Consider the following 14,670-nt stretch of genomic DNA (forward strand, 5'->3'; position numbering starts at 1 on the left):
TTTACCCTACCGTCCTTACCCTGCCTCAACAGAGCATACCTATGCAGAACTCAACGCAAAGGTTTCCTGAACATTTCCCACATTTCTGCCATGCCTTTCCCTGAGAACATCTGCTCCCAATTTATGTTCCCAAGTTCCTGCCTAATAGCATCATATTTCTCCCTACCCCAATTAAACATTTTCCCAAATTGTCTGCTCCTATCCTTCTCCAGTGCTATGGTGAAGGAGACAGAGTTGTGATCATTACCTCCAAAATGCTCTTCCACTGAGAGATCTGGCACCTGACCAAGTTCATTTCCCAATACCAGATCAAGTGCAGCCTCTCCTCTAGTTGGCTTATCCACATATTGTGACAGGAAACCTTCCTGAACACACCTAACAAACTCCACCCCATTTAAACTCCTTGCGCTAAGGAGATGCCAATCAATATTAGGAAAGTTAAAATCTCCTATCACAACAACCCTATTATTATTGCACCGCTCCAGATTCTGCCTTCCTATCTGTTCCTTGATGTCCCTGTTACTATTGGGTGGGTCTATAAAAAGACCCAGTAGAGTTATTGTCCCTTTCCTGTTTCTGACTTGCACCCACACTGACTCAGTAGACCATCCCTCCATGACTTTCTCCTTTTCTGCAGCCGTGACATTATCCATAATTAGCAATGCCACGCCCCCACCTGTTTTGCCTCCCTCTCTGTTCTTTTTGAAACACCTAAAGCCTGGCACACTCAGCAGCCATTCCTGCTCCTGAGACATCCAAGTCTCTGTAATGGCCACAACGTCACAGTTCCACATATTGATCCATGCTCTAGGTTCATACGCCTTGTTTATGATACTCATTGCATTAAAATAGACACATCTTAAACCATCAGGCTGAGTGCATCCTTGCTCTAACATCTGCCTATCCTTCACAGACTCCCTACAAGCTGTCTCTATTTGTTCTCTGCCTCTTCACTTCAGTTCCCACCCCCCTGCAAATCTAGTTTAAGCACTCCCCAAAAACATTACCAAACCTCCCCAACGGGATATTGGTCCCCCCTGGATTCAAATGTAACCTGTCCTATTTGTACAGGTCACACCTGCCCCAGAAGAGGTCCCAATGATCCAAAAATCTGAATCCCTGCCCCCTGGTCCAATTCCTCAGCCACAAATTTATCCTCCACCTCATTCTATTCCTATACTCACTGTCGCGTGGCACAGGCAGCAACCTCAAGATTACTACCCTTGAAGTTCAGCTTCTCAACTTCCTTCTTAACTCCCTGCATTCTACTTTTAGGACCTCCACCCTTTTTCTACCTATGTCTTTGGTACCAATATGCATCATGACCAAAATCGAAAGAATCAAAAACAAAAGGAGGCATCCATCATTAAGGACCTCCATCACCCAGGACGAGCCCTCTTCTCATTGGCACCATCAGGAAGGATGAACAGAAGCCTGAAGGCACACACTCAGCGATTCACAAACAGCTTCTTCCCCTCTGCCATCTGATTTCTGAATGGACATTGAACCCATGAACACTACCTCACTATTTTTTTTCTCTTTTTGCACTGCTTATTTAACTTTTTTCAATATATTATTTATTTATTTATTTATTTATTTATTTATTTATTTATTTATTTATTTATTTAAAAGCATTGCATGGTGTCAAAGGTTTTATATATATATATATATAATTCTTACTGTAATTTATGGTTTTTATTATTATGTATTGCTGCGCATAACAACAAATTTCACAACTTATGCCGGTGATAATAAACCTGATTCTGATTCTGACTTATTTTAAGCAGCAGCGTAGGGAAGTCTAAAACTAGAGGCATAGGCTTATAATGAGGGGGAAGAGATTCAAAGGAGATCTGAGGGGCAACTTGGTCAAACACTGGGTGGAGGATATATGGAATGAACTGTCAAGGGGAGTGGTAGAGGTGAGTACATTTGCAGTGTTTAAGATACATTGCAAAAGCTAGATATAGATACTCTAGGAAAGATTTAGAAGGATATGGGCCAAAGGCAGACAAATGGATTGCTAAGAAGAATGTCCATTTGGAACACAGATGAGGAGGAATTTCTTTAGCCAGAGGGTGGTGAATCTGTGGAATTCATTGGCACAGACGGCACTGCAGGCCAAGTCACTGGGCACAACAGTATCGTAGTGGTTAGCGTGATGATATTGGGGTGGTAGAGTTCAGAGTTCAATTCAAACACTATCTGTAAAGAGTTTGTACGTTCTCCCTGTGGAGTGCATGGGTTTCCTCCCACAGGTCAAAGACACACTGATTGGTAGGTTAATTAATACACACAAAATGTTGGCAGATTTTCTCTTGTGAGTAGGTTAATTGATCTTTGTAAATTGTCCTGTGATTAGTCTTGGGTTAAGTCAGTGGGTAGCTGGGCAATGTGGCTCTTTGGGCCAGAAGGGACTGTTCTGTGTTGTATCTCTAAATAAATATAATAAAATATTTGAAGTGGACGTTGATAGGTGCTGGATTCGTCAGGGCAATAAAGATTTTCAGGAGAATGGGATTCAGAGGGTTAATAAATCAAGCATAATAGAATGGGCAGCAGACTCAATGGGCAGAATGGCCTAATTCTGCTCCCATATCTAAATCCTAGATCTTGGCCAAAGGACCTGTTTACATGCTGCATAACTCTACGGGTTTATGTGGGTCAGACGGTAGTTGTGCACACATTATTTTAACACTGGGGCCACATCCCAACCCAAACAGCATGGAAGTCATCAGGGAAACATAGGATGAAGGTCAGTCCCAGGGATCACGGTTTGCCTTTGATAGGATTTTGCTTTACCTCTGGAGACCCTGGTATTTCCACAGATGAGGAAGGCTACCCAGAGAAGAAAAAAAAAGTATACAAATAAATACAAAATAAATGAATAGAAATATTAAAACATTAGCATACTGCTTGCCAAGCATCCAGTCTCTCTTCCCTCACCTGTTTCCCTTTGGGTCAACCCAGATTCATAGTCCTGTCCTCTGGTTCTTGACCCATCCAGGTCCTTCTGCTCTACACTGACTTTGCCATCATAATGTTGTTGATTATTTATGAAGCTCATTGATGTGTTTCTGAGAAACATGATTAAAATGTAACTGAAATGCGACCCATGGATTTGGACAATTGGAAAGATGCATATACAGGGTGATGATCTTGGTTGCAGAAGACGAGAGAGAGAGAGAGAGAGAGAGAGAGAGAGAGAGAGAGAGAGAGAGAGAGGGGGGGGGGGGGGAGGGGGGAGAGGGGGGAGGGAGAGGGAGAGGGAGACCGAGACCGAGACCGAGACCCTTCATCAGGACCCATATGTGTATACGGTTGAATAACAATAAACTTGAACTTGAAGTATTGCCTCAATTCCAGCACCAACGTAACGTGTCCTCAATGCTCAGCAGGACAACACCGAACAGCACATACCACATGACAAAGCAACAACAGCAAATCAAGTCCAGTTCCTCGCTTCCACCCAGCGCACAGACCAAGTCATCTAACTCTAAAACGTCTTCTTCAGACTCCAGTCTCCAGCAGACAAGTGTACTCACGTGTATTGGGCCTTCAAGTTCCCCTGCGGACTCAGAGCGATTTGTAGACATGGAGTCCAGACTCTGGCCATTGGGCCTCAACCTCTGGACTTCCGTTTGACCTTCGATCTGATCCTTCATGTCAGATTCCACCATCTTGCGCCCTCTGTTGCCTCCGCCAAGGACTTCCCAGCCTTCATCTCCATCTCCATCTGACTCCATCTTCCAATCACCTGGATTGACCTGTCACTTGCCAGCATTTGCACCATCCCTTTGTCTTCAGCTTTTCCACTGGTCTTATCTTCCAGTCCAGATGAAGGGCCTGGACCTGAAATCTAGACTGAGATGTTGCCTGACCCGTTGAGTTCCTTCAGTAGTTTTATTTTCCCATGCATCTGATTTGAAGTATCCTGTGTGGCTAATTTGATGAAAACCAGATGAGTTCCTCAATAGCCTCAAGCAACGATCCAACAACAGATGAGAATGTCTTGATTGTATTGGGGTCAGTGGGAGCTTGCTGTACACAAATTAGCCACCATGTTTCCCAGTTTAGCTAGAGTTAAAGTACTTCATTGACTGCAAAGTGCTTTCTGATGTCAAAGTTGCCGTATCTTTCTGGAAGAATGCAGGTCACTTCAGTGGAAAACAGGAGCGACACCCACCTGTTGGCACGTACTTGGTGATTATGTCATTTTTTTCATAGCAATGGAGGAGGCTATTCGGCCCATTAAGGGAAATCCCATTCCTCCATGACCTCCAAAGCTTGTTATTTCACACATGACAATAGACTTTTTTCTCCCACACAAGAGTCCCAGTCTGGAATGTCAGCTGTTTATTCCTTTCTATAGATGCTGCCTGACCTGCTCAGTTCCTCCAGCATTTTGTATGGGTTGCTTAAGATCTGTCATTCCCTACCCTTCTCTTGCCTTGAGCTACTCTCAGGATGATTCACTTGGCCAATTAACCTACCTGCTTGACTTTGGGATGTGAGTGAAATTGGAGTGCCTGTGGTCACAGGGATAATTACGATCTCCAGAGGCTGGGACCAAACCTGGATCACCAGAGCTGTGAAGGAGTAGCACTACCTGCCATGCTATTATTCCGTAGTTCAATGGAGAAGATATATGACAATGAATTCGGAATGAAGTGCTCCAGTGCCTTTGTTGGGGTGTATTCTGAAGTTAGGGAATATAACAAATATTACATTCCACAGCAGCTATACTTCAGACATGAACGTGGATTGTAGATGGAATTTAAAATGAACAATAGTTTTTCTGGAGCTATAGACTGAAGTGGTTATCAAACCAGGCAATGCGTGTGTCTGGAGTGTGGGTGCAAAGAAGGTGGTGTGAAACTACATGTAATTCAAAGGAAGCATTGTAGATACGCTGTAACTATAGAATCGTCCTGCTGTTACCTTTGACCTTTAGCATATAAAAACGTCATGTAATTTTGGGTCGGGAGGCCTCTTCCTCCGGAAGGGTCTCATTTTGTTAAATAAATCACTTCTGTATCCACTGGCTTTAGTGTCTCTCTGGTAACTTTGTTCACATTGCAACACCCTGAATTAACATCCTTTGTTTCAATACAACCTGCTTTAAGGGTTGTGATGGGGTAGTGATGAATAGCTGTGGACCCCATGTCCTCTGTCCGGGACCTTCACCTCATGACTTCCCTCACTGACCACCACCAAAAGCGGCGGCACAGTAGCGTAGAGGTTAGCACGGCGCTTTACAGTACCAGTGACCGAGGTTCACTTCCTGCCACTACCTGTGCATTCTCCCATGACCTGGCGAAGAGTCTCAGCCCGAAACGTCGATAGTGCTTCTCCCTATAGATGCTGCCTGGCCTGCTGCGTTCCACCAGCATTTTGTGTGTGTTGCTCCCATGACCGCGTGGGTTTCCTCCGGGTGCTCTAGTTTCCTCCCTCGGTCCAAAGACGTACCGATTGGTGGGTTAGTTGGTCATTGTAAATTGTCCTGTGACTTGGCTCGGGTTAAGTCGGGGTTGCTGAGCAGTGCAGCTCGAAAGGCCTATTCCGTGCTGTGTCTCAATTAAAAAAAAAAAAATTTTTAATTGAAGTACAGCAGCGTAGCGATTCGCGTTAACAGTATTAGAACACCAGCTATAAGATCGGGGTTCACTTCCCACTGCTGTCTGTCAGGCATGTGTACGTTCTCCCTGTGACCATGTGGATTTCCACTGGGTGCTCCCGTTTCTGCCCACAGTCCAAAGACGTATGTGGGTTATGGTTAGTGAGTTGTGGGCATGCTATATTGGCATGATGACAACTGCAGGCTGACCCCAGCACAATCCTCACTGATTTGATTTGACTCAGACATTTTAATGTATGTCTTGAAGAACATGTGACAAATAAAGCTACTCTTTAGCTCATCTTTTAAATCTTTAGTCTGTGTGAGGGATGTGAACACGCTGTGGGCCATCTGCGTTGCCCAGCCCCATCATCTCCCCTGGGGTTGTGTGCTGGGCCCTGACAGTCCTCACTGAACAGAGGATCACAGGGACAGACTGCCTCCAGTAACTCTGAACATTAGACAAAGCAAGAGAAAAAGGAAAATATACAGCTGGATCTCTTAGTTCATGAAATCTGATCACTAAATGCAGCTCCATTCAGATAAATTAAACCCATGTCAAGAGCCGGCAAGTTAATGCAGCTCGTAGAGCCTCTGCCAAGTAGTTTCAGAGGCCTGGTTTCAGTCTGACCTCAGGTGCTGCCAATGTGGAGTCTGCACGTTCTCCCTGTAACAGCATGGGTTTTGTCTGGGCGCCCCGCAGAGAAGGTTTCATGCAGCAGAGCTGTGGTCTGTGATTCATTGCCTGACCGGCTGGACGAGATTCAACTATAGGTGTCAGAATACGGGTCAGTCCTTGTAGAAAGAGGGTCTGCAGATTATGCGGGGCTCCAGAGGTAAAAACAATATCTCTCAAAGCCAAATCGTGACACCAGGCGTCAATGCTTCAGTCTTGCCTGATATTCATTGCTAGCCTACTGTTCTCTGATAGAATCATAGAAAAGTACAGCACAGAAGCAGGGCCTCCGACCCATCCGGTCTGTGCTGAACCATTTAAACAGCCTGCATTGGGACCACAGCCCTCCACACCCCTACCATTCATGTACCTATCCAAACATTGAAATCAAGATCACGTCCTCCACTTGTGCTGGCAACTCCTTCCACACTCCCACGACCCTCTGAGCGAAGAAGTTTCCCTCATGTTCCCCTTAAACTTTTCACCTTTCACCCTTAACCCACGACTCCTGGTTGTCATCCCACCCAACCTCAATGGAAAAAGCCTCAACACGAGGAAATCTGCAGATGCTGAAAATTCAAACAACACACACAAAATGCTGGTGGAACACAGCAGGCCAGGCAGCATCTATAAGGAGAAGCACTGTCGACATTTCGGGCCGAGACCCTTCCTCAGGACTCAAAGAACCTTCCTGACGAAGGGTCTCGGCCCGAAACGTCGACAGTGCTTCTCCTTATAGATGCTGCCTGGCCTGCTGTGTTCCACCAGCATTTTGTGTGTGTTGTTGGAAAAAACCTGCTTGCATTTACCCTGTGCCTGGACTGTTTGCACTGGGATGTGAACCAGTGCTTTACCGAAGGAGCCTGAGTGTTAAAATGGTGTCTGTTGACTTTTGATCTTGTGGGATGTACACTATAAAAATAAAGCTATGTACGTCTCTCAGAACATCAAAAGGAGGTTCAATGGGCTGACTAGTTTCATGTGTGTTGTGCCATTTCCAGGATCACAGTAAGTGTGATATTTTCCCAGCTGGAAGAAGGCTGTGGTCCCGTGGGTTCTCAGCACTTCCAGTCCCTCAGCCCCTACAGTGGAAGCACTACAGCTGAGCACCAACATCCTCGTGCGTACACCTCCAACAGGGAGTTACTGATTCAAAATCACCAGCTGGTCTGGCAGAATGTGGAGCCCTAGTCTAACAATAATAGAACCTGGTCAGAGGGTTCAGTACCATTGCTGGGAGCCTCAGTCAGGGCCATCAAAATAATCTCTATCTATATGCAGAATTCGTAGGGGAACTTTTCTGGAAGAGGTAGCGCTGGAACAAAGGACGGCGAAGAAGGCATTCGGTATGTTTTAGATTAGATTAGCTTTATTTGTCGCGTGTTCATTAAACATCGAAATATACAGTGAAAACCGTTGCTTGCATCCGTGACCGACACAGTCTGAGGATGTGCTGGGACAGCCCCCAAGTGCCGCTGTGCTTCCTGCGCCAACGTAGCATGCCCGCAACTTACTGGCCCTGACTAACCCGAACACCTTTGGAGTGTGAAAGGAAACCGGAGCACCTGGAGAAAAGCACACAGTCACAGGGGAGAAAGTACTAACTCCTTACAGACTGCAGTGGGAATTGAACCCGGATATCGCCGGAGAGAAAGTACCAACTCCTTACAGACAGCAGTGGGAATTGAACCCGGATATCGCTGGTGCGGCTAAAGCATTACACTATCGGTCCACCCCTCTCAGGTCAGAGCACAGAAAATAAAAGTTTGGACTTTTTTTGCAACTTTATATAGTGTTAATTAGCCCACAGCTTAATACAATTTAATGCATAAAATGATAGAGGAACAGGAAAGTTACCAATAAGATTGGAAGAGTGCAAGAGAAAATTAACAAGGATGTTCCTGGACTTGAGGACCTGGGTTATAGGGAAAGGTGGAATGGGTTAGGACTTTATTCCCTGGAGCGTAGGAGAGTGAGAGGAGATTTCATAGAAGTGTACAGAATTATGAGGGATGTGCAGTAGATAGGGTAAACATGAGCAGTTATTTTCCACTGAGGTAGGGGGACGCTACAACTAGAGGCCACAGGTTATTGGTGTGTAAAGGGGGTTTCTTCTTTTTTCTTTGTTACTGTGTATGTAATCAAAATGGCTTCTTTGTTTTGTTAAAAGCAGGAATGCTTCTTTGTTGCGAGAGAGTGCTGGAAGCTTGTTTGGGTTAAAATTTACTGATAACGAGAATTGTATTCCTTTGTAAACCAATTGGGATTAATGTTGTTCTTTCTTCTGAGTCTGTGAGCTATTGTTGGCGGGCTTTTGGGGAGTTCGGCGCGAGGGGTTGAGAGAGAGAGGACGCGATGCTGTAAGCTGGGCGAGGAACGGACCCCAAGCGGAGGGTCCAAGGCCAGGAGGTACCCCGAGGAGAGGAGATAAAGCTAGATGTGCTTGGTTGACCACTTCGGATGGTCCTAAGCTGCGAGTCGAGGAGTTCGGAGGGGATCGAATGGTGGTCACAAGACTTCAGTAATTGAGCTCCAACGGTTGTGCATGAAGTGGTTTGGACTTTGATAAGTTTGGCGCCTTTTCTTTATTGTTTTTCCTTCATATATACTGTATCGTTATTAATCACTTAGTTATAGTAACCTTTATAAATTGTACTCATTTAATCGCATATGGTGTACTGTCTGTTTTTGGGCGAGGTGGGGACATCACACAGCATCCACACCAGCTGATTACCCAGTTTGGCGGGGCCGAAGGCTGCTCCCCCTAGACGAGAACGAGCTGAGCGAGCCTGAGGCGACCCAGGGGGTTACAGGTGAAAGGTGAAACGTTTAAGGGGAAGGTGAGGGGGAGCTTCTTCACTCGGAGGGTGTTGAGAGTGTGCCAGCAGAAGTGGTGGATGCTGGTACGATTTCAACATCGAAGAGAACTTTGGATAGGTACGTGGATGGAAGGAAGTATTGTGGGCTTTGGTGCAGGGTCAGCTTGATGGAGCTAGGCAGATTAATAGCTCAGCATGGATTAGATGGGCCAAAGGGCCTGTTGCTGTGTGGTAGTGTTCTATGACTCTAAGGATATTTTCACATAGAGGTGTCACATGGGTTCTTTAGAAATGCAAGGGTTACCTTGAGCTAAGATTATCCATCTCAGTGCACCGCAGGGAGGGAACCTGCAACTTTGCAGCTAATATCATGTCAAGAAATTGATCTATCAGATAAGAACATAAAAAAATAGGAGCAGGAGTAGGCCATCCGGCCCATCGAGCCTGCCCCGCCATTCAATAAGATCATGGCTGATTTGACCATGGACTCATCTCCACCTACCCCATAGCCCTGAATTCCCCTACTATGCTAAAATCTATCTAATTTTGTCTCAAAATAGATTTATTGAGATAGCCTCCACTGCTTCTTAAGTTAAAAACATCAATTAATATTTTCTTTACAAATTATGAATAAATAAAACCTTGGCTTAATCTATTTTAGCACAGCTGACATCAGCATTTCTTGCAGACAACTCTTAGTACCTCGGCCAATTTAATCACTCAGCATGCAATATGAAAAGAACATTCCTTATTACACTTTGAGTGGCCATTTACAAGGATTTGTTACTCTGCAGTCTCTGACACCAGCATGCCAGCACAGTGTTTGCCTTCTGAGGGCAAGAGTGCATGAAGATTAATACTTCAAACCTGACACCCAGCTCATCGTCTAGCAGGCAGCAATGAATCCCAGCCTTCTGTATAATGAACCAGCCACTGTATGTATCTCACAGCACTGGAGCTACCACCAATCTGTCTCTACAAAATGGTCCAAATCTGCCGAAAATCTGTATCCAAGACATTGAGTAAAGAAGTCGGGTTGTTATTTTGGGGTATTACAAGGATCTGGTGAGGCTTCTTTTCAAACCTTGTTTTCGGTTTTGGTCACTGCTGTATAAGAAAAATTCCATTAAGCTGGAAAGACTGCACGTGAGATTTGCGAGAATGTTGTGAATACTCGTGGCATTGAGTTATCGAAAGAAGTTGAATAGGTTGGGACTTAAGAAAGCACGGCAGTGCTTCTACTTCCTTAGGCGTTTGTGGAGATTTGGCATGACATCTAAAACTTAAGACAAACTTCTATAGATGTGTAGTGGAGAGTGAATTGACTGGCTGCATCACAGCCTGGCATGGAAATACCAATGCCCTTGAAAAGAAAATCCAACAAAAGTAGTGGATACAGCCCAGTCCATCACAGGTAAAACCCTCCCAACTTTTGAGCACATCTACATGAAACGCTGTCACAGGAAAGCGGCATCCATTATCAAGGACCGCCACTACCCAGAACATGCTCTCTTCGGTCTGCTGCCATCAGGAAAAAGGTACAAGAGCCTCAGGACTAGCACCACCAGGTTCGGGAACAGTTAGTACCCCTCAACCATCAGGCTCCTGAACCAAAGGGGATAGCTTCGCTCAACTTCTCTTGCCTTTCATTGAAAGGTTCCCACAACTAATGGTGGTGTCTGAAAAGAGGATGCTGTCCAAGTTGCATGCCATCTTGGACAATGTCTCCCATACACTCCATAATGTACTGGTTAGGCACAGAAGTACATTCAGCCAGAGACTCATTCCACCGAGATGCAACACTAAGCGTCATAGGAAGTCATTCCTGCCTGTGGCCATCAAACTTTACAACTCCTCCCTCAGAGTGTCAGACACCCTGAGCCAATGGGCTGGTCCTGGACTTATTTCCACTTGGCATGATTAACTTATTATTATTATTTAATTATTTGTGGTTTTATATTGCTGTATTTCTACACTATCCTTGGTTGGTGCGACTGTAACGAAACCCAGTTTCCCTCGGGATCAATAAAGTCTGTCTGTCTCAACTTTCAAAGATTCTTCATCTCATGATCTTGATATTTATTGCTTATTTATTTATTTTTTTTATTATTTCTTCTCTTCGTATTTGCACATTTGGTTGAACACCCTAGTTGGGCAGTCTCTCATTGATTCTGTTATAGTTATTATTTAGATTTATTGAGTATGCCTACAAGAAAATTAATGTCCAGGTTGCATATGGTGGTATACTGTATATATACTTGGATAATAAATTTATTTAGAACTTGGAACTTTACTTTGAACACTATTCATTGGAGCACAGGAAAATGAGGGGTGATCTTTTAGAGGTCTATAATGTTATAAGGTACAGAGATAAGGTCAATGCACACAGATTATTTCCCAGGGTTGGAGAATCAAGAACTAGAGGACATAGGTTTAAGATGAGAGGCAGGAGACTTAATGAGAACTTGAGGGTTTGTTGCAGACAACAAATGACACAACACTGAATTAAACTGAACTGAACTAAACTGAATATTCCTAGACTGTTTTCAAGCTCTGTGGTTTGATGTTTAGTATTCTGTATGATATTCACTCATTTTTTTGCCATTTGTACGAATTGTTCCGTTTCTTTGCGCATTAGGTGTTTGATGTTTTTTTGAATGGGCCCCATGGTATTTCTTTGTTTCATGGCTGTCTGTGGGAAGATGAATCTCAGAGTTGTATATCACTTACATACTTTGATAATAAATGCATGTACTTCGAACTTGGAACATTTTCCTTTTCAGAAGGTGGTCAGTGTAAGGAATGAGCTGCCAGAGGAAGTAGTTGAGGCAGGTCATTTAAAAGGAACTTGGATGGGAAGGGTTCAGAAGGACATGGTCCAAACAAGGACAAACAGGACTATTAGATGGTGAACCTGTGGAATTCATTGCCATACGTGGCTGTAGAGGCCAAGTCATTGAGTCTATTTAAAGCAGAGGTCGATAGGTACTTGATTAGTAAGGACATCAAAGGTTACAGAGAGAAGGCAGGAGAATGGGGTTAGGAGGGAAGATAAATCAGCCATGATCGAATGTCAGAGCAGGCTCGATGAGTTGAATGGCCTAATTCTGCTCCTACGTCTCATGGTCTAATTAGATGGCCAGCATGGACTAGTTGGGCTGAAGGGCCTGTTCTGTTCTGTATGACTTTATGACTATGAACTTTTCCAAACCCAATAACACAGCACGGAGGCTCATATTACTCTCCCTGGCCCTGATAATTGGGCCACATCAGTCAAGTGCTCAAAAGCTTCCTGGACAGGAACTTTAGTCCAAGTTCCCTGACAGCAAAACAGAGGAAACACTAAGTGGTAGGGTGGATGTAAATATAACGTTTAATAAACCTTTGCACAGTTCATGGATAGAAAAGGTTTGGAGGAATAGACCAATTTAAAGCTAGTGCCACTAGCTTAAAGCAGCAACTTGAGGAGCACAGACAAGTTGCGTGTTTCTGCATTGTAAAACTCTATGACTTCTCTAAACCTCCTTGGGAAATTGTAACAACATCACTAACAAGGGAATCTCTACCCTATATCCAATCATACAGGAGATGGAGCAGATCCAAGAGTTCACTAAGCACCCTGCAGGATTCAGCAGGAGAACCCCATTGAAAACAGTGGAAGGAGGGTCCCACTTCCCAGGAGTTCACTAAGCACCCTGCGTTAGGGACATGGACTATCCCACTGAAAAGAGTGGAATGAGGGTCCCACTTCCCAGGAGTTCACTAAGCACCCTGCGTTAGGGACAAGGACTATCCCACTGAAAAGAGTGGAATGAGGGTCCCACTTCCCAGGAGTTCACTAAGCACCCTGCATTAGGGACATGGACTATCCCACTGAAAAGAGTGGAATGAGGGTCCCACTTCCCACACTAACTGTCCCTCTCCACCCATCCTGCTTCATCTGTGGAACTGTGTGGCTCGCTAACCTGGAGCAGAAACAGCAGCTTGGTCCATTCAGTAGATCGAGAAGCATTTGTGTTTGATCATTGTATTTGGCTTGCTGGGAGAAAGCCACATCTCACTCAGACATAGAACACAACAATCTCTCATTTCCCTCCGATTCAGCAATCTTGTCCACAGGTCCTCAGTTTTGTCCTCCAGCAACTGCTCATTTGCTAACAGGATGCTGGGTAGAGGGGCATCATCCCTCTGCATCTCATCCTCGCTTGGAATTTCCCTCCCCCACTGCACTGCCTGGCAGTGAACCCTTGTGCCTTATCTGCTTGGTCCTCTAAAGTTACTGAGTCTATCAGAAGATACTGAAACCTGTAGATCATTAAGTTGATTTAAAAGTAGATTGCTTAAAGAGAAATCACATGCTTCAGATTGCAGAGAGAGTAACTTAAAAGAGGTGTTGTACAGTACATAACCGTGGTACACTGGTGCCATCTTGTATCGATGGTAGTCACATGGGTGTAATGGGACAGCACAGGCTCATTGGGCCAGAATGGCCTGTTACAGTGCAGTATATCATAAAACATAGAACAGTTCAGCCCTGGAACAGGCCCTTCGGCCCACAGTGTGGTGCTGAACCAGGCAAAAAATAAATCAAAAAACCTCAAAAACTAATCCCTCCTACCTACACAGTGTCTGTAGGTTTTCGCAAGAATAATGGCAGAGGCATTTGATGTTTCAGAAAAGCTATAGCAGCTCATTTATTGAGCATTAAAAAACTGATCTCAAAGTGGGGTAAAAACTCTTTGTGTAATTACGTCATCCTGTCAGACCTGCCTCTTAAAGTGAAACCCCAACTCAATGTTGGTGGTTGTGAATTGTGCACACTTCCACTAATTACATTACCCTACAGGCCCATATCCCTCCATTTTCCTCATATCCATGTGCCTATCTCAACATCTCTTAAAAGACTCTAATGTATTTGCCTCCGTCATCATACCAGGCAGCACATTCCAGGAATCAACGACTCTCTGAGTAAAAAACTTACCCCTCACATCCCCCTTGATCCTACCCCCTCTCGCCTTCAATGCATGCCCTCTGGTATTGGACATTTCTACCCTCAGGAAAAGATGTTCCCTGTCTGTTTTATCTAAGCCTCTCACACTCTATCAACCTCTATCAGATCTCCCGTCAGCCTCAAAGAAAAGAGAGGCTCCAGCCTCTCATGATAGCTCATGCCTCCTAAACCAGGTAACATCCTGGCAAAACCTGTCTGCACCCTCTCCAAAGTCTCATCATCCTTCCTATAGTGGGGCGACCAGAATTGTACACAATACTCCACATGCGGCCTGACCGAAGTTTTATGAAGTAGCAGCATAACCTCTTGACTTGCCTCAACTAATAAAAGCAAGCTTTCCATAAGCGCAAACAGGAGGAAATCTGCAGATGCTGGAAATTCAGACAACAACACACACAAAATGCTGGTCGAACACAGCAGGCCAGGCAGCATCTATAGGGAGAAGCGATGTCGACGTTTCCGGCCGAGACCCTTCGTCAGGACTAACCGAAAGGAAAGATAGTAAGAGATTTGAAAGTAGAGGGGGGAGGGGGAAATGCGAAATGAT

At 44.7% G+C, this 14,670-nt stretch overlaps 1 protein-coding gene and 1 long non-coding RNA gene across 2 annotated transcripts in view; one reads left to right on the forward strand and one right to left on the reverse strand.

The window, feature by feature from the left end:
• Positions 1-3,743, forward strand: part of LOC140740418 (uncharacterized) — a 204,315-nt gene extending 200,572 nt beyond the window's left edge. Inside the window, exon 3 of the long non-coding RNA XR_012101848.1 lies at positions 3,367-3,743. This is a non-coding gene — a long non-coding RNA (uncharacterized lncRNA). The remainder of the gene's footprint in view (positions 1-3,366) is intronic.
• LOC140739674 (voltage-dependent P/Q-type calcium channel subunit alpha-1A-like) overlaps positions 1-14,670 on the reverse strand; it is a 376,031-nt gene that overhangs the window by 305,454 nt on the left and 55,907 nt on the right. The window lies entirely within an intron of this gene.

This window comes from Hemitrygon akajei, chromosome 16 (genome assembly GCF_048418815.1).
Source record: "Hemitrygon akajei chromosome 16, sHemAka1.3, whole genome shotgun sequence".
Taxonomy (NCBI): Eukaryota; Metazoa; Chordata; class Chondrichthyes; order Myliobatiformes; family Dasyatidae; genus Hemitrygon; species Hemitrygon akajei.